We start from the raw sequence: 19754 nt of genomic DNA on the forward strand, positions 1-19754 counted from the left end.
GCATAAGTTGTCTTCAGGTTTCTCCGAGATTGACGTATATCGATTTACCACATTAAAACATTTCCGTTGTTTGTTGTCGAATGATGTGCATTATCAGTTTATTGTTGATTTCCAATGTGATTATATTAATCCAGCAAATATTATGTGTGAACAGGAACTGTTGTAAATCTATTTCCATTTCTAGTTGCCATGCCTATCTGGTTTACATTTCTCGTATTCATGTGAGCTACGATTTGTACAAAGAGAGGTGTAATGGCTGTCTTCCCCATAAGCTTTTCCTCCGGCTGGATCCACGCCACTAGACCCCAAAACATTAACATAATCCACAGACTTGTATGGCTCCGAAATGTTTATGTCATTTGCATAGTTATATCTAGAGCTATCATGCTCAATGCTCTGAGTCGTGTTTGTCATTGTGTTCATCTGAGTGTCCGTGTCAGGGGTATAATTTTCCTTATTTACTTCGGCCTTTTTCCTGAAATGCAATGATATATGCAATTGACAATACAAAACAAGGAACATTATATTGTCAAGGACCGGTCAAGAAAATAACTTCGTAAATACAAATGCTTTTTAACGATCAATTTACAAACGTTCTTGTAGGTCTAATGCATCTAGTGCTAAAAACAACACAGTTATCCAATTATTCTAAATGCGTTTGCGCTGAATCAAAAATAGGTAATTGAACACTTGACCGTTTAATGAATATAAGGCTTGCCACAATGACCACCGCTATGAAAACAATACCAGAGCTCGCACCAACACCTATGAGAACTGAAAATGATCAGAAATATTGTTTATATGTAAGATATGCTTTGAACCGTCCTACGAATAAGTTCTGGAAGAGACTGGTCAGAAGGACGTATTGGATAAGCAGTCTTGAATTAGTGCTAACACTGTATACGCCACATAGAATAAACTCTTTAGTTTCATAAACAGCGGAACATCTGCCATATACACAGGCTTCAAGAAAAACAAATATTTATGAAGAGGTGTGGATGACAAAGAAAGCAAGTTTGAAATATGAACCCAAATTAATCAAAATTTAAAGATTTAAAGATTAGTATAAATGATTTTATATGTTTTTTTTATTTATTTTTTACATGTACCATAATTTGTTGTTTCAAGGTTTTCCATTGTGACGTAACTAGAAGTTTGTATTGTCTGCGCAAGGTTTTCCATTGTGACGTAACTAGAAGTTTGTATTGTCTGCGTGGTTGGCTGATACGTTACAAATCTTCTACAGCTTACGTTTAAGGTGTGCTCTGGAGATAAATTATCTAGAAAGAAATACATTAAGAATTAGAGCGCGTAGGGCAATATTTGCATATATCACGCCTCCAACATAAATGACGCAACGGCATTTGTCCCGGACTGGTCACGTGGTGATCCCATAGTTTTTCCATATTGGGTCACCAAATTTACATCGTACCAAAATGGCGTCTATCTTCCGATTCCGATGAATTATTGAACAATTTACACATGTAAACAGGTTGTCGACGTAATATATTCGTTACGGGGTTTTGGATATATCATATGGTTTCCATTGCCCTAAATCTCACATATCGGGTCATCAACTTACCCCGTAACATATAATAACGATACTTTACTCGAACAGACATATAATGGTATAATATGAGATACGTAGACAAGCCCAGAAGCCAAATAAATACTAAGGAATAAACATATGCTTAGAGTGTGATTAAATAATACAAACAACGAGTGGTTTCCACGTCCATTCAATATGTAAGCAAATGTATAGTTCTTCTATATTCAATTTCATCCTTCATTTCTACGTTATATTCCGGTCTCCCCACCAGGGCTCGTTTATTTAGTTCATTCCATTCTAGGGTATATACTGAGTATACAGGGTTTCATTGTGTGCATGTTTCGGGAATTTTACCTCTATTTTGCATGCTTGAGAGGTAAAAATGCAGTGTTTGTTCAACTTTCATCATGCAAACTATAAATAATTAATTTCAAAAGAATAGAATGCAGATCAAAAAATTTGAAACCGGAAATTTACTAGCAAAACCAACGATCATTCGGAACTCCTCGGCCATTTTTATCGAAAACAAGCCCGGATGTATGCCGTACATCAGTGGAAGTAGTCCGTATTTTTTGTTAATATACCATTGATAAAATGTAATGTTTTAACTTGTATTTATTTATATAAGATCAAAATTGATTGCCAGTGAGGTGAAATATTGCAAACATAATAATGATTTCAAAAAGTAAATTCATTAATTTAAACGCTAAAATAAATTAATACGCTGTCTACTTGCAGCGGAATTAAACATACCGATTTCTGAGTATGTAAACCTTCCATATAAATCCGAGGTTGTTTTCGATAAAAATGTCCGAGGAACTCCGAATGACCAACGATGAGCACACTATTACCTCCCGTGCTAAATGATCCGCAATCAAAATCCTTTTTACGACATTTAATTGATTTCTGCTTAAACATTAAATTTATGTGATCCCGGGACACTGTTGGTGTCAACTGTTGGTTTAGATGTTAATAACTACCCACGTCATTGTAAGTGTGCCAAATGAGTTGTAGCTAAAGTTTAAAAAATATGAAATCTTGGTAGGAGAAAATGCTACCATGTGCCTTCATGGGTGATAGATATTTATTTTATGCTTATGAATGGAATAGTGGAAATATTGGTGAATGATAACTCGATCATTTCTCTCAGGCTCGAGTAAAGTAATAATATTTGATATTTTACTGCAGACGGCTCGGGACTGCTTCGTTTTCATTGTCTGTAAGATTTACTTCCCTTGACTTGAAATGTACATGTATTATAAAATACATGTTTGATGTCATCTGCACTTTAGCAATGGACACAATAACCGAATCGGCCTTTGAGGGGATTTTACTTATATTGATGATTAACTGTTTTTAACACAGAATTTGAACAATTAATTATGCAAAATGCTGAATCAAATAATGTGAGTAACACAAATCAAAACGCACGAGAATCAAGCAAACTGGAAATATACAACAAAAGAAAGAAAATGAGTTATAGCAAGAAAGGTTCAAGACCGTAGAAGTCCACCTTTTTCTTTCTGATAACGTTAGCAAACTAGAAACCAGGTTTTTAATATGGGCAATCAGAGAGTATAACCATTTTTTTTTTTGTAGAAGAAATAAAAAAGGAAGCAGCCTTAAATAATTGGGTGGAAACCATTTTTCTATTTTACAGTGACCTTGACCCCTCTGAAAAATCCCAGGGTAAGCTGCTCACATAAGCTACTAACACACCACCCTCATAACTATCCATCAATTCTAATTAAAAATATTGGGCAGAAACCATTTTTTCTATTTTAAGTAGCAGTAACCTTGATATTGACCCCTGTCCCTCAAAACCCAAACTAGCTCGTAATAAAAGCCACCTACACACCAACTTCATCAGTATCCATCAATTCTTACTTAAGTGGTTGAGCGGAAACCATTTTTTTCATTTTTAGTAACAACGACTTTGACCTTGACCGCATCCCATCCCTTCAAAAGCAATCGCAAGTTATTTATTCACATAAGCTATTTACACAACAACCTCCATCACTATCCATCAATGCTAGCTTAAGTTATTTGGCGGAAAAAAATGTTTCTGCCATTTTCTATTTTAGTAACAGAGTCATTGACCTAGACCTCACTCCCCGCAAAAGCAAATCCAAGGTAGCTCTTTACATTTCGATTTTTGGTAACAGTTAACCTTTAAACAACCACACTCAAAGCAATTCCAAGCTAGCTCTGCACAAAATTAACTACACACCAAAATACTTTACTGCCAATCAATCCTAGCTTAATTTATTGACCGTCCCCCATCCACCAGACAAAGGTCGCCCGAACGTCCGCCCACCCAACAACATCCCCATTCTAATAACCTGATTTTTGTTTAAAACCTGATTAAAAAAAAGTTCAGAAACCTTTATCGGATTCTCTAAGATTCCGTTAGAAACAAAAATGCGAGATGTATGAGAAATCGAACCTTTGAGTTTTGTGACCTCTATTGAAAGTCATCTTAGGCTTTTAAACTGATACACATCTGTCAAACAGGATGTTGAATTTGCGAAAGTGAGCGATTTATTGAAAGGTAAGAAAAAAACATTTGAAGATGATATGAAAAAACAGCAACCCACGAGCAGTCGAGGCACTCATTGACACGCATCCGGACTAGATGTATCAGGTACACACACTTAGTGATGCCAGTGCTCATCCATTATGCATACATGTTTATGCATTTTACGTCACTACCCATGGGACGACCCTCACGCGAAATTACAGCTGATGACGTAGCTGTCATTTTTCTATTTCCGGTTCCAAGAGAAAAAGTTCACCGATATTTTTTTAAGAGCAACCCTTTTATGAGCATTGACTGATGAACTTTTAATAATGCATCTATGTTCCAAATAATAGCAGTTAATGTTTGAAAGCACTTTTAAACTAAACAGGTCATGGAAACATTACCAAACAACTACGCGGACATGTACTGGAATAGCATTTGAGAGGTCGAACGTATTATTAAATCAGTTGCGGATAATCATTAGGGAAAAACACATTTTGCTTAGTTAGAGTTTTTTTCGTGATACATGGGTATTCAGTCATCACGCCTCTTCGGTCAAATCGTAGGCATTTCCTCCGAGAGTTTTAGTGAACTGTCACTAAAACACACTGCACCGCGCCATGAATTCGCAACCAATGACTCCTGGGTCTGAGAACAACAGTGACAAATATACACAAGGAACAATAACGAGCTTAAATTGCCGTTGGTTTATAACCCTTTCACACTTTTTGAATCCATACTTTTCAGGTTCAAACTGTTAATACATGTTGCACTCTCACAGATATACCATTTTTACAACTTTTCTATTTTTTGTCTTGGAAAGAGCAAATGTTTGCATAAATATCTGCAAACCAATTATATAAGTTTGCTGACAAAAAATCAGATCGTAGATTGTCATATTTCCGTTCGAAAATTAATGTTTTATGGCTTAAACTGTTAGTAACGGTTTAAGGAAAATGCATAAAACATCATTTTTCGAACTTAAGTATAAAAAAGTTGTCAAAGCGTTCAATATGTGAGAGTGCAGCTTTAAACGAATGGAACTATTTTGTATGTCGACTTTACTGCTCGCGCGACCTGGAGAAAATTAGCGAAGCGGTACATCCCATCGCGCAAAGAATCCCATAAAATTGTCTTAAGATAAAAAAAAAACTTTGAAAAAAAGAGAAATATATGAAAAGTGTATTTCAGTTTAAGATCGTATTTTATTTCACTTGTGGCCACTCATCAAAATACTTTTTATCTTACCACTCGTGAAATAAATACGACCATACACTGCTATCAACAAATATCCGCAATATCACAGCCTTTGAATCGGTTATTTTTTTGTAATCATCGTTGCTTTAAAACATATTGCACTCGGGCTAGGATACGTCTATGGAAAATACTTATAATTTTCGCAAATAAATCGACTCAAAAAAGGCTTTATGGTCCTCTAATCATTTATCGGTTAAACTATGTTAATGCATGGTTTCTGTTTGTGCTGTTTGAATTTATGTATGTGGTGTTTTTACGTTCATGTCTTTTGTTCACCCCTGCCTTGTGTCTCTAAACAGGGATTAATTTTGAATGTTTGACTTCTGGGCTTGCCCCAGTAATTTTCAAAGTAGGCTCAAGACCACAGTTATCTGCTACCGTTGACCAAGATCCGGATGTAAATACAGAAAAAGAGTGCTTGTGTTCAAATATCAATATTTTATTAAAATTGAATGAAATGAAGCAAAAAAATGTTCTTTTTGCAGAGAACTTGACTGAATTTGACACTCAATTGCAGAAATTGATAGTTTTCAGTGTAAATATTGGACAAATCATAGCTTGTGGAAGTTTGACAATTAGTTGTTTGTAGCCGATTGACTCTTTGACGGAAGGGTTATGTATCTGAACTCAATTTTGACAGTCGGGTCAATGGTCAACATGGTGTTTTCTTGTGATTATATTTTGTGTCTTGAATTGTTCTAGAGATGCCATGTCCTTGATTTTCAATTGAGGTGTGTATAAAGTCAAAAGCCAGGTTAGTGTCTATATGAAACATATAGTAAAAATAACTGTGGTCTCACGCCAGTATTAATGATAACTCGGAACATCTAATGCCGTTATTGAAATCTGATCGCATCATAAACAGAGACAGATGGAAGCTTCTCTGCATCACCGGAGTCTTTCTAAGGTGAGCTCACGTACACCACCCTTCCCCCCCCCCCTTCATACCAAGGAAAAGATGTATTAATGCAGATGCCACAATATGGAAATAATACACTCGCGTTAAACTAGAAAAAACCTGGTATTTCTAGCAGCAGTAAAATGAAATATGTTTGTAAAAGACCTACCATTTACTCATATTTCGAGGCATGCAGAACGTGTTTCGTGGTCATAGGAGCTCCTGTACCAAAATTCAAGCCTCTCATCAATGGCAAATAATCCATTTGGACTGAGGCCACTTATATTAGCGGTGCGAAAGTCAAACGACACCGTCTCTGTGTTGGAGCCCGGTGTAAATGAAACTGTAATTGACTTGTAATATTCAGAAGACACGGAACACGGGCATGTTATCTTGCTGAATGTAGGGGCAAAACGTGTGTCCAGATATACCGTCCTTGCATCAGAAGCCCAGTTATTATTAGACGCAGACTTTCACAACTGGAAATACGTGTTGCAAATTTTCGAGCGACATATTGACCATACTAGAAAGTTATGATAGAGGCTGTTTATGTTCTTCAAACGAGGTTTACTTTACCATGTAATGAAATAATCTATTTAGTTCATGATATTTGTCGATGTTTAATTTGTTTAGTAATTGTATTATTCGGGTGACTTAATTCGATTTTTTCCTGCATTACCCGAACTTAATGATGGAAATATGTTCAATCAAAAATACTTTTGAAAGGGTAAATTAGGAATGTATCATTAAAAGTAAACGTAAACGTCTTTAGAAAGTGATCATTTATATATAGTTTTATTCACATGATATTTTGATCTTACCCATATTTTCTTACCTGTTGATTTATAAGAAAGGCAATCTTGTCCGGCAGAATCTGCTCATGGAAATGAAGTGTAATAATAATAAGTATTTGGAATTTATACTAAAATGTAAGCTTAAAATGTAAATAGTAATTAGTAAACAGTAATGTTTTACTTAGGGGTGTACAATACAAAACATGTAATAAGACTTTAAAAGGAAATTAAAGTTAAACACGTACAATGTTTATTTAAAACATAGTGCTACCATGTATGAATATTGATCATCGGAGTACATTTATTTACATAATGTTTCGAATTTAACGTTAAGATCGACAAGATATATCAACAAAAATGTAGACAAATGCCATTAAATTATACAGTACTCTCATTATTTAGAATACATGGTGTACTTACCTTCATACAATAAAATCCATGTAGCAAAAATAACATGAACACTATAGTCTGGAAGTTTCATTGCTGTGTTGTTGTTTTTTCTACAGATATATTAGAAGTGTCAATATATTACATAATATTAATTATGTTTTCTATTTCATTTCATTTTATGCCAAACATAAAATATTTATTATCTTAACCTTAAGTAAAGACAAACAAAGGAACACAATATAGGTGTGCCAACAAGCGGGGTATTTTATTTTGTATATTCTGACAATTCAATAACATTCACACAGGCACTGATTCCCTGAATAGCCATAACATGGTGAATGGCTCAATGTTCCTATACACAGTGATGAATGCTTCTGCATTGTAGTAATGTCCGGAATCAATGCCACTCACAGCCCTCTACACGAATAAACTCCCATTCGTACGTTGGTAACACAAACAATACCAAACTGAAAAATAAATATGCGTTAATAACACAGAAACAATCATCTATTTGTATATCATTTTTTGTAATCAATAAAACACGCTACTAGTGTACAATGACACGATCCTCTCCGTACCCCACTTGCTTATCGAATGATTTCCCAAATCAGTACATAGCCCGATACTTGTAATTTCCTCGAGGAAAATGTAAAACTTATATAAACTACAGTACCCTACAAAATCTACCTCACAACCGAATTTTACATTATCAATTCCGATAATAAATACATTTATTTCAAAACTACCAGTGAACTTCGTTGTAAATACTTCCTTTAATATTTGAATTTCAATGCATCGAGGCCTTCCTCACTGAAGCGAGAAAATGTTATGACTCCTCGCCGTGCAATCAAGCGGTAAAAAGCTGTCGATAGACTTTGACACGGTTTTAGCTTTATATGTCACGGTAGTAAATCTACGGTGATACGGTGAAAGGACTACATGTGACTGTTGTATGTCAATACACAGTTTTAGGTCTACAAGTTACGAATTAACATGTAGGTCTAAAAGTCACGGTTTTAGATCTACATGTCACGGTTGTAGGTCTACATATCACGGTTTTTGGTCTTCATGTCACGGCTGTAGGTCTACATGAGTAGGGTAAAAAGGGGACTCTCGCGGCCATCTTTGGCGGTTTCCCGCGTTAGCGGCCATCTTTGGCGATTTCCCGCGTTAACGGCCAGGGGACTCTCGCGGCCATCTTTGACGGTTTCCCGCGTTAGCGGCCATATTTAGCGATTTCGCGCGTTAGCGGTCATATTTGGCGATTTCCCGCGTTAGCGGTTATGTTTAACCATTGTTTGAAATCCAAGACAAAGGGTCATTGTTTAACTGGGTCTCCATTGATTAACAGTATTCATTTCAATAGAAGGGATATAAACAATAGCATTGTCACACTTATCACATCAGTGTATTGTATGTCAAAGGACAACTCATCCAACGTTTCTAACATAGGGTCATCGACCTAGGATCTATTTAATGGTATTGTTTTCCCTCATCAGACGATGGACTTATCATAACCTCCACCATCTTTATATGTGATCAAACGGATTCTTTTATATGTAAGATCACAGGTCATTGACAAACAAAAGTTCATCAGAACCCAGCCATCGCGTGATCGAAAGTGATTTCAAGAAATTGAATGACTAAAGCCTGACCGTTTAGTGTCAATTCGTACAACAACACCATATCTAATAGCCACCCAATTACTCTCCAACGTACCCATTGTAATAACTTAAAAGTGAAGACAGTTAAATGAGCTGCTGATGGCTCAAAAGACGAGATTGTCGTCATCATATATCTAGTTTATCATTCAGGGTGACTAAAGCTCTTCCACTGTGGTGAGCTATCACAATAAATCACTTATTAAACCATTGTCAAATGCCAGTGCTCGATTTACTGGACTCTGTTTATCATTATGTACACCTCCGTTGAACCTTACAATGACATGAAAGTTTTTCAAACAACTTACTAAATAATCTTTTATTTTGACCACCAAAAGTAGGTTTTGAAGATATAACAGTTTTGTCCTCTCTTAGCTTCTTTTGAGTTTCACTATTTTTATCAAATCGGTAAAGGATTCACACAATTTCTTTATCAAATAACCTCATACCTTAAAGGTATGATGTATCGTTTACATTTCATTAAATCAACCCTACAGAAATGTTAAGATGTGTTCGATCTTATTGTAATGAAAACGTGAATGTTTTTTTATTATGTATTTTTGTGTATAACTATTTCATTCCATTAATACAATATTTTAAAATTTAACAAGACCAAATTGAGATTTATAAGTTGAGGACATGTCTGACGAGCTATTTTATACCATTCCGGTATGTTGTATCAATAAATAAAATATCAGACAAGATTTTAATATTTATTTTCTTATAAGTACAATACAATGCAAATACAAATAAAGTTGATTATAATTGAATTCAAACAATTTGTTTAACAAAGATCATACATTTTTATTTATTTTTTTATTTATTTTAGGTTACATTTCAACAGTAGAGCAGTAGATAACATCACATGAAATTACATGAAATTAGATGTAATTTGGTATAAAACATAGAAATTATATGTCTTGTATCTTATAATGTCCATAAGCATATGATTTAATTCCATCTTCTAATAAAAATCGTTTGTCATCAAAACTAGATAATCCTACTTTGCTGATTGTTTCCAGATAAATTTTATGGTTATGACTTCTTAATGAATGCATTGTTGAGTGCATTTGAGAATTATTAAATAATACATGTTTATAATCATTAAGAGTCAATGTTTTTTTAACAACCGCTTTTGATATCCCTTTTGCTCTTTTCTCGTCTATATCATCACACTTGAATGCATACATTTTCGATCGCAAACCGCAATATTCACTAATACATTTCTCATTTGTTTCACTTTTCATTTTTCCCATTACTTTTTTGTTGAAGTCACTATATAAAAAATGATCTTTAGGGAAATCTGAAGTGTCAAACAAATGTGAATAGGCCAACATATCTTGGAAAATGTCCGGTGTTGTACATGATACTAAAAATGAATCTGTGTCCGTTAATTCTAGCTCAACGTTGCTACCATACACATTTTTCAAATGATTGTAATAAAAATCGTACATGGTATATTTTGACAAATCAAGGATACTCATTCCAACAAAAATTGGTTTATTTAATTTTTTTTTTTTTTTGCGACTTAATTCAACACCAACAAGGTCTTCAGAAAAAATCCGGTGCATCTTATAAGTGGGTTTGGATGACACCTTCTGTAGTCGTTTTTCTGTATGAACAAGTTCTACGGACCGATGCTTCCGAAGATTTTCCATGGTTTTTCCTGAAAGTAAACAAAAATTTTGGTAAGTAACTTTTCAGCATGTTAATCTTTACTCTGAACTGCTCAATATATGTTTTTATGATGGTATCCGTCGTTATCTTAGATACCTGTGTTTTGGATGAGGGATATGAAAATGGGACCGAAAAATACACTTTTTACTTGCCGATAGTGAGTTTTGGTCAGTTTTACTTTAGGTTCCTAATTGTACATGAGCACTTGTAAGCGTCTGATTGAAGATGAATGAAATACCAAAAAGTGAAACTACGCCTGACAATTATTGAACAGTTGTTTTTGTAGATAAGTATTAGTGGTATGGAAGTGACAATAAATTTATTGTATAAATTACATACGGGCAGATCATACAAAAATGATAACAATGCAATAATTAACACGAACCCCAAAAAAAACAAACAAAAAAAACAACAAAAAACAACAACCTTACCGAAGACCGAGTTGTTCATGAGTTTGAAGAAGTTCTTCTCGAAAGCAGTCTTGGCTTGTTGTCGCATTTTGGTGTTGAACTCAACGTAGGGTTTCATGAAAGCCTCTTGTTGGAACTCTAATACTTTATGTATTTTTTTTCAATTTTAGACCGAGTTGGAGATACAGTTGCAGGTTGCGAAAGTGAAGTACATAATTCTGTTTGTTTTCTAATGTGGTGAGTAATTTTTCCACCTTTGCTCTGGGTGGAAGTTCCTCACTGTTGTGTAAATGTTTCAACACATGTTGAGCATAAGGAGATAATTTTTCATTGGGTGTGAATTTACGTTCCGGAGCTAATGGGTAGTCGTTATGACTGTCATGTAAATGTTTTGGATATTCTAGATCTACTTCTAGAATATACCCCTTAGATCCATCCTCTGGTATTTTTTCAGGTTCAAAAGTATCAATTTCTTCCTTCTCTAAAAACTTAAAGAAGCCTGTTGGTAGTTGTTGTGATATACTGTAACCATAAAGATTATTGACATCATAATAAGCTAGAAATGAGGTTTCTTTTGTAGGATCATAATCATTCAAATACTCATTGTTTGCTTTTTTGTATCTATTTGATATTTGACTAATACCACCTCGAATACCTTTTTCGATAAATAAAATTTGATCAATGTCTGTCATGAGCTCTAGAGTGACTTCAGTCATTTTCAACATTGCCTGCCAGCTCAATCCCGGACTGGTGTAAAAGTGACAAGGGTCTAAACCATAACACTTCAGTGACATATCACGAAAATTTTCAAAAACATCAGCTAATAACAATATGTCTGTTTTTAAATAGAGATCATGGTATTCTCCAAGACTTTTTAGTTTAAATGTTTGATATACTTGCTTTGCATGTTCATAGTCTTCTTTTGATATATTTTCCTCAGTCAATGAAGAGTAAAAATTCTCTATTGCTGGAAGATCAGCATCTTCAAATTTATCCCAGTCAGTCATGAACTCGTAAGGATAAACCCCCTTTCTAAGCAGGAGGTTTCCATGATCTTTGATTTCTGAATGAAAGTGATGGAAAGACTGTGGGCCATTTTGAGCTAAGTTATCTACAAGGGTCCCAAGAGATGAAGGGAGAAAACCCAAAGAGTCAATAAACCTAAGATTTCCAATACTAAAACTGATATACTTTTCAACTGACTGTGGGATGCAATTGATTTTATAATTTTTAAATGTACCAATGCTTTGGCAAAGCAAGTGACCATCAAAATTTTTAAGATTGTGGAAGATGACTGGGATGAAACTGGGTTGTTTACCGGTACATTGTAAATTGCAATTCATATGTGCAGCTCCTATGTATTTCCCACTTGTGTGATCATGATGTCTTGCTTTCTTTTCCTTGTTAACAAATACATTTTGACATAAACAACATGTGTTTGCTTGTTCGAACTGTTTTTCTTCACTTTCCTTTAAAACTAGGGGTTTGATATTTTGCATATGTTGCTGTATGTCATGACTTTCTCGTAAAAGACATTCTAACAAATTTTTGGGTGCATCTGGACCTCTGTAGATAACAGTATCTTTGGTTAATTTTGAATCAGTTGAAATAACTTTATATCCAAAGGAACAGGGTTCTAACAATTGATTTTTTGATGTTGAAGCTGTTTGGTTGTTAGTCTCTATTGGTTTATTTAATGTTTCAAAATCAGCCACAATAACATAAGGGACACGCATTGTTTTTTCATAATCTTTAAATTCAAGAAAGCAGTCTGCTCCTGATGGAAGTTCAATTTTTTGAGCATCATGGACTTGACAGTATGAAAGGTGATCATCTAATAAACTTTGTTTACTAAATCCATGGAGGCAATATCGACAATAGTAATATGCACGATGTCCTTTCTTACCATGACTAAGAAACCTGTTTATGTTTTTTATAAGCACATAATGTGAACTGTTTTCTGATTGCAAAAGTAATAAGTCAATATGATGGAGTCTGTTTTGGCAATTTGTAATGCGTAGTGGAAGAACATCATTGTCTTCAAAAGTAAACACATTTACAGACATAAACGGGTTTTGCTTCTCAAATTGATTTATTTGATTCAATGACATTGGAAACAGCAGACCTTTTGTGTTTAATTCATTTTCAAATTGTTCATAATCACTCACCAGAGGGGAATCCAAGGGATGAAGGGATGCTAAACAACACCATAGAAAGCACTTTTGGTCAAGATTTCTTATGTTTAGTAAACTTTGATAGTTAATAAGAGGCTTTGGTAGCTCTACAAAACTAGATCCGGACACTGGAGAATATTTCACAGTGTGCACAGTTATACTTAATACTTGTTTGAGAACCCACCCAGAGCTTTCTCTTATGTACTTTTCAAAACTTTCAAACATTTTTTGAAATGCTTCATTTAAGTTGTTTTCATCAAATGTTATCAAATTTAAACTTCTATAACTCTTAGATCTAAAATGTGGAGTTGATGTATTGTCTCCATCTTTTGTGTGTTTCACTAGCTCATATCATATTGTTCATGTTGATTTGGTTGTATGGTGAAATCTTGAATGTTTTCATTAATAGCATGTTCATAACTGTGGTCCATTGTTGTAGATGATGGTGTTTTTGCAGTGGAAGTTGGTGTAGATGATGGTGTTCTTGCAGTGGAGGTTGGTGTTGATGATGGTGTTCTTGCAGTGGAAGTTGGTGTAGATGATGGTGTTCTTGCAGTGGAAGTTGGTGTTGATGATGGTGTTCTTGCAGTGGAAGTTGGTGTTGATGATGGTGTTCTTGCAGTCGAAGATGGTGTAGATAATTGACTGTAGTTGTGTTCATTTTGAAGGTGTGGACTTGGAGAGAGCGGTGTTCTTGCAGTCGAAGATGGTGTAGATAGCTGACTGTAGCTGTGCTCGTTCTGAAGTTGTGAAGTGGTGAGAAGTCCTGTTGTATGATCTACATTGCTTGTTGAAGAGGAGCTTTGGGTGTCGCTGCTTGGAGGTATTTGATTATATGGAGTTATTTTTCCACCAGTTTGTTGATGTTTTCTAGACAAGTGTTTTTTAAGATAATCTTTTCTTTTAAATGTGTCTCCACAAACTTCACAATTGTAAAAACTTTTGTGTGTGAGTGCATGAGATATCAAAGAAGTCTTGTTCTTAAAGTGTTTTCCACAAGTATCACACTCAAATATTTTTGAATCCAATTTTATTCTTTTTTGTCTCTGATATTCCTCATATTCATGCGCATATTTTGAAGTAAGGTAATCACTAAAACTTTGATCATCCATGTTTGAAGGTTTATGTTAAACTGATCCCACTTCAAATCAGAAATGCTTTAAATATTCTACCTTTTCCCAGTTATACATTGTAAACGATCCACTTTTCTTGGGTTGGTTTTTTCTTAACAATAGCTTTTGTCTTTTTAAGCTCAATTTTCATTTTTTTCTTTGGTGATTGTTCTGTCTTTGTAGTTGTTCTTTTACGACCTTTTGTTTCTAATAAATCTTTTGTAGTAGGCCATGCTTTTTCAAAAACAATATTTGATCGTTTTACAAACTTTTTTTTCTTTGGATTTAAAAGTTGTCCTCCTTTTTGATTTGAAGTATCCTTAATATCTCTTGTATCATCGTTCAATTTATTATGTATTGATGATTGTTCCAATTTTTTATGATGAAACTGGTTATTGTTATCACTTTTTGTAAATTCCATCTTCATATGCTCATATTTTGATTTTGAAATCAATACTAGTTCTTGAGCCATGACTCACAAGGTTGTATTAATAAAATAAATTGCTTAAAATTTATTCAACTTATCAACCATTATATGACATCATGAAAACACATGTGCAAAACATAGAATTCTTTGAAGGTTTACCATCTAAAAAAGATATGGATCTTTGGGCATACGACTCTGGATTTAAGATTTTAGTCATTGATGATTTAGTGCAAAAGGCTTCAGAAAGTATTGACATTGTGAACTTATTTACGATTTATAGTCACCACAAAAAAAATTCAGTGTTTTTTGTGGTACAAAATCTGTTTTCTGGAGGAAAGTATTTCCGAAGTATTAGTCTGAATAGTCATTACTTTGTATTGTTTAATAACCAGAGAGACCAACTTCAGATTCAAACACTTTCTCGTCAAATGTTTCCAGGTGATTTAAAATATTTTATGGATGCCTATAAAAAAGCAACACAAAACAAATACTCTTACTTACTCGTTGATGTAAGCCCACATTCAAACAAGTTGTATAAATTGCGCACCAACATATTTCCCTCTCAGACGTTGATTGTCTTTCGACCTGAAAAAGAAAAATATGAGTGAAAAAATGGAAAAGGAAAAGTATTTTTTTTAAATTTCTCTTAAACACAAGTGAAAATCAACAAAAAATGCTGATAAAAGCATTAACAAAATCACAAATGAGTGTGATTGTGGAAGTGGTTTACAATATTCTCATTGGAAATCTTAAAATTTCCGACAATATCAAAAAGTCATTGAAAAGATATAGGAATGTCATTCGTAAGTTTGTGGTAAAAGGGCTCTTACAAAAAAAGAGAAGAGCTCTCCTCCTAAATAATTTTAAGCAATTTATTTTATTAATACAACCTTGTGAGTCATGGCTCAAGAACTAGTATTGATTTCAAAATCAAAATATGAACATATGAAGATGGAATTTACAAAAAGTGATAACAATAACCAGTTTCATCATAAAAAAATTGGAACAATCATCAATACATAATAAATTGAACGATGATACAAGAGATATTAAGGATACTTCAAATCAAAAAGGAGGACAACTTTTAAATCCAAAGAAAAAAAAAGTTTGTAAAACGATCAAATATTGTTTTTGAAAAAGCATGGCCTACTACAAAAGATTTATTAGAAACAAAAGGTCGTAAAAGAACAACTACAAAGACAAAACAATCACCAAAGAAAAAAATGAAAATTGAGCTTAAAAAGACAAAAGCTATTGTTAGGAAAAAACCAACCCAAGAAAAGTGGATCGTTTACAATGTATAACTGGGAAAAGGTAGAATATTTAAAGCATTTCTGACTTGAAGTGGGATCAGTTTAACATAAACCTTCAAACATGGATGATCAAAGTTTTAGTGATTACCTTACTTCAAAATATGCGCATGAATATGAGGAATATCAGAGACAAAAAAGAATAAATTGGATTCAAAAATATTTGAGTGTGATACTTGTGGAAAACACTTTAAGAACAAGACTTCTTTGATATCTCATGCACTCACACACAAAAGTTTTTACAATTGTGAAGTTTGTGGAGACAAATTTAAAAGAAAAGATTATCTTAAAAAACACTTGTCTAGAAAACATCAGCAAACTGGTGGAAAAATAACTCCATATAATCAAATACCTCCAAGCAGCGACACCCAAAGCTCCTCTTCAACAAGCAATGTAGATCATACAACAGGACTTCTCACCACTTCACAACTTCAGAACGAGCACAGCTACAGTCAGCTATCTACACCATCTTCGACTGCAAGAACACCGCTCTCTCCAAGTCCACACCTTCAAAATGAACACAACTACAGTCAATTATCTACACCATCTTCGACTGCAAGAACACCATCATCAACACCAACTTCCACTGCAAGAACACCATCATCAACACCAACTTCCACTGCAAGAACACCATCATCTACACCAACTTCCACTGCAAGAACACCATCATCAACACCAACTTCCACTGCAAGAACACCATCATCTACACCAACTTCCACTGCAAAAACACCATCATCTACAACAATGGACCACAGTTATGAACATGCTATTAATGAAAACATTCAAGATTTCACCATACAACCAAATCAACATGAACAATATGATCTGTTGGCATTTTTTGCCAATGCCAATAAAAACATTCAAAATATTTTAGAAAAAAGACTTCAATTGTATCCTATTAAATGGTATTTATCAGTGCAGGTTGAGCTAGTGAAACACACAAAAGATGGAGACAATACATCAACTCCACATTTTAGATCTAAGAGTTATAGAAGTTTAAATTTGATAACATTTGATGAAAACAACTTAAATGAAGCATTTCAAAAAATGTTTGAAAGTTTTGAAAAGTACATAAGAGAAAGCTCTGGGTGGGTTCTCAAACAAGTATTAAGTATAACTGTGCACACTGTGAAATATTCTCCAGTGTCCGGATCTAGTTTTGTAGAGCTACCAAAGCCTCTTATTAACTATCAAAGTTTACTAAACATAAGAAATCTTGACCAAAAGTGCTTTCTATGGTGTTGTTTAGCATCCCTTCATCCCTTGGATTCCCCTCTGGTGAGTGATTATGAACAATTTGAAAATGAATTAAACACAAAAGGTCTGCTGTTTCCAATGTCATTGAATCAAATAAATCAATTTGAGAAGCAAAACCCGTTTATGTCTGTAAATGTGTTTACTTTTGAAGACAATGATGTTCTTCCACTACGCATTACAAATTGCCAAAACAGACTCCATCATATTGACTTATTACTTTTGCAATCAGAAAACAGTTCACATTATGTGCTTATAAAAAACATAAACAGGTTTCTTAGTCATGGTAAGAAAGGACATCGTGCTTATTACTATTGTCGATATTGCCTCCATGGATTTAGTAAACAAAGTTTATTAGATGATCACCTTTCATACTGTCAAGTCCATGATGCTCAAAAAATTGAACTTCCATCAGGAGCAGACTGCTTTCTTGAATTTAAAGATTATGAAAAAACAATGCGTGTCCCTTATGTTATTGTGGCTGATTTTGAAACATTAAATAAACCAATAGAGACTAACAACCAAACAGCTTCAACATCAAAAAATCAATTGTTAGAACCCTGTTCCTTTGGATATAAAGTTATTTCAACTGATTCAAAATTAACCAAAGATACTGTTATCTACAGAGGTCCAGATGCACCCAAAAATTTGTTAGAATGTCTTTTACGAGAAAGTCATGAAATACAGCAACATATGCAAAATATCAAACCCCTAGTTTTAAAGGAAAGTGAAGAAAAACAGTTCGAACAAGCAAACACATGTTGTTTATGTCAAAAAGTATTTGGTAACAAGGAAAAGAAAGCAAAACATCATGATCACACAAGTGGGAAATACATAGGAGCTGCACATATGAATTGCAATTTACAATGTACCGGTAAACAACCCAGTTTCATCCCAGTCATCTTCCACAATCTTAAAAATTTTGATGGTCACTTGCTTTGTCAAAGCATTGGTACATTTAAAAATTATAAAATCAATTGCATCCCACAGTCAGTTGAAAAGTATATCAGTTTTAGTATTGGAAATCTTAGGTTTATTGACTCTTTGGGTTTTCTCCCTTCATCTCTTGGGACCCTTGTAGATAACTTAGCTCAAAATGGCCCACAGTCTTTCCATCACTTTCATTCAGAAATCAAAGATCATGGAAACCTCCTGCTTAGAAAGGGGGTTTATCCTTACGAGTTCATGACTGACTGGGATAAATTTGAAGATGCTGATCTTCCAGCAATAGAGAATTTTTACTCTTCATTGACTGAGGAAAATATATCAAAAGAAGACTATGAACATGCAAAGCAAGTATATCAAACATTTAAACTAAAAAGTCTTGGAGAATATCATGATCTCTATTTAAAAACAGACATATTGTTATTAGCTGATGTTTTTGAAAATTTTCGTGATATGTCACTGAAGTGTTATGGTTTAGACCCTTGTCACTTTTACACCAGTCCGGGATTGAGCTGGCAGGCAATGTTGAAAATGACTGAAGTCACTCTAGAGCTCATGACAGACATTGATCAAATTTTATTTATCGAAAAAGGTATTCGAGGTGGTATTAGTCAAATATCAAATAGATACAAAAAAGCAAACAATGCGTATTTGAATGATTATGATCCTACAAAAGAAACCTCATTTCTAGCTTATTATGATGTCAATAATCTTTATGGTTACAGTATGTCACAACAACTACCAACAGGCTTCTTTAAGTTTTTAGAGAAGGAAGAAATTGATACTTTTGAACCTGAAAAAATACCAGAGGATGGATCTAAGTGGTATATTCTAGAAGTAGATCTAGAATATCCAAAACATTTACATGACAGTCATAACGACTACCCATTAGCTCCGGAACGTAAATTCACACCCAATGAAAAATTATCTCCTTATGCTCAACATGTGTTGAAACATTTACACAACAGTGAGGAACTTCCACCCAGAGCAAAGGTGGAAAAATTACTCACCACATTAGAAAACAAACAGAATTATGTACTTCACTATCGCAACCTGCAACTGTATCTCCAACTCGGTCTAAAATTGAAAAAAATACATAAAGTATTAGAGTTCCAACAAGAGGCTTTCATGAAACCCTACGTTGAGTTCAACACCAAAATGCGACAACAAGCCAAGACTGCTTTCGAGAAGAACTTCTTCAAACTCATGAACAACTCGGTCTTCGGTAAGGTTGTTGTTTTTTGTTGTTGTTTTTTTGTTTGTTTTTTGGGGGTTCGTGTTAATTATTGCATTGTTATCATTTTTGTATGATCTGCCCGTATGTAATTTATACAATAAATTTATTGTCACTTCCATACCACTTATACTTATCTAC

General features: G+C 34.1%; 1 long non-coding RNA gene across 2 annotated transcripts; it reads right to left on the bottom strand.

The window, feature by feature from the left end:
• Positions 1 to 15299: 15299 nt before the first annotated feature.
• On the bottom strand, positions 15300 to 19754 carry LOC128246423 (uncharacterized). Of its 2 annotated transcripts, none has more exons than XR_008263247.1 (3): positions 19738 to 19754; positions 16533 to 16687; positions 15300 to 15455 (listed from the first exon to the last, which is right to left on the bottom strand). It is a non-coding gene; the product is annotated as an uncharacterized LOC128246423 (long non-coding RNA). The 2 variants fall into 2 exon arrangements; XR_008263246.1 differs by lacking the exon at positions 19738 to 19754 and adding an exon at positions 19390 to 19710.

This window comes from Mya arenaria, chromosome 9 (genome assembly GCF_026914265.1).
Source record: "Mya arenaria isolate MELC-2E11 chromosome 9, ASM2691426v1".
Lineage (NCBI taxonomy): Eukaryota > Metazoa > Mollusca > Bivalvia > Myida > Myidae > Mya > Mya arenaria.